General features: G+C 36.2%; 1 protein-coding gene across 1 annotated transcript in view; it reads right to left on the bottom strand.

The window, feature by feature from the left end:
* LOC108689477 overlaps nucleotides 1-1,222 on the bottom strand; it is an 11,792-nt gene that overhangs the window by 4,857 nt on the left and 5,713 nt on the right. The window lies entirely within an intron of this gene.

Below are 1,222 nucleotides of genomic sequence, written 5' to 3'. Positions count from 1 at the left end.
TATATATATGCGCAGCGCCTAAAGTGATTAGTTTAGCATATACATATCCTATGCTAGATATTATGTGTAGATATTCTAGCATCATTTGCAGTAAAAGACCGTCAATGTAACATAACCCCGTATTAGATAAAGTGATAGTCGCAAGAAAGAAGCGCGCTTTGCCGCGGGCGAACTCTTGCCGAGGAGGGTATTATCTTCTTGTTAATAAGGATTGATATCACTGGCGATGAATTCACGCAGCGTCAGCATGCGTAGGCTGGATAAGAAGGTAGAGCGTGAAAGAAGAACGTTTGAGCGAGCAAGCGGTCTTGGAACTCGAGTTCGCAAGAGGTCAAGAGCAAGAGTAAATGACACACGTGCAGGTGTGAGCACGCACTTCACAACTCGAGAGAAAATTCCGCAACGGTATTTCCTGAATCGAAGCCGCTGTCTCGAGCGAATTACTACTTTTGAGATATTCTCCAAAGCGAATCCTAGAATTACGATTCAATAGATAAATTATTTTTATAAATATTATCTATTCATTCTTAATGATTCGCGTAGATGCGAAAGCGGAAGAGGAAAAGACAAATATTATGGATGAAATCAAATGTGTAAACTTTCTCATTCAGATAATTTTTTAAAGAATGTAATTGAAGGAATTCTTTTTCTATAACAAGTTATTGTTATTTGTCATCATGTCATTTAGATATTAAAATAATGACAAATAACGTCAGTTTGTTACTTGAGTATTAAATGTCGAAGAAAAATATGATTTAATAAATAAAAAATTGACTATATAGAAAAAGAATTTCTTCGCTATAGTAACCATAACTGAAATATCTAGTTTCAGTCTATAAAATTTTATGTGTGCTCTGTCTCCGCAAATATGAAACTGCAATTTTACCGGAAAGTGAATATATGTATACATATCCCAACTTCCATTAGACTTCAATTATATTTTATCAATCCTATATTTTCTCAGTTATCGTAGTTTATCGCTCTAATTAATCCTTCTACAATGTGAGCATGGTACGTGTGAGTAATTTGATGTAACAGATAATCGCTGGGAAATTATCAGTTCTCATGTGGAGCTCGCTATCATTTCGCTCTCGGAATCTGCGTCGAAAGGATTTCCGTTTTGCAGGTGAAGTTCACCGTGGAAAAAAAATTATGTCGACCAAAATTATTTTTTTCCCTTTCGCGACGCCTCGTATGTGGCGCGATGAGAATTGTGACGACG

Source organism: Atta colombica, unplaced genomic scaffold (assembly GCF_001594045.1).
Source record: "Atta colombica isolate Treedump-2 unplaced genomic scaffold, Acol1.0 scaffold27, whole genome shotgun sequence".
NCBI lineage: Eukaryota > Metazoa > Arthropoda > Insecta > Hymenoptera > Formicidae > Atta > Atta colombica.
The sequence above is the reverse complement of the archived record's forward strand: the minus strand, read 5'-3'. Positions and strand labels throughout refer to the sequence as shown.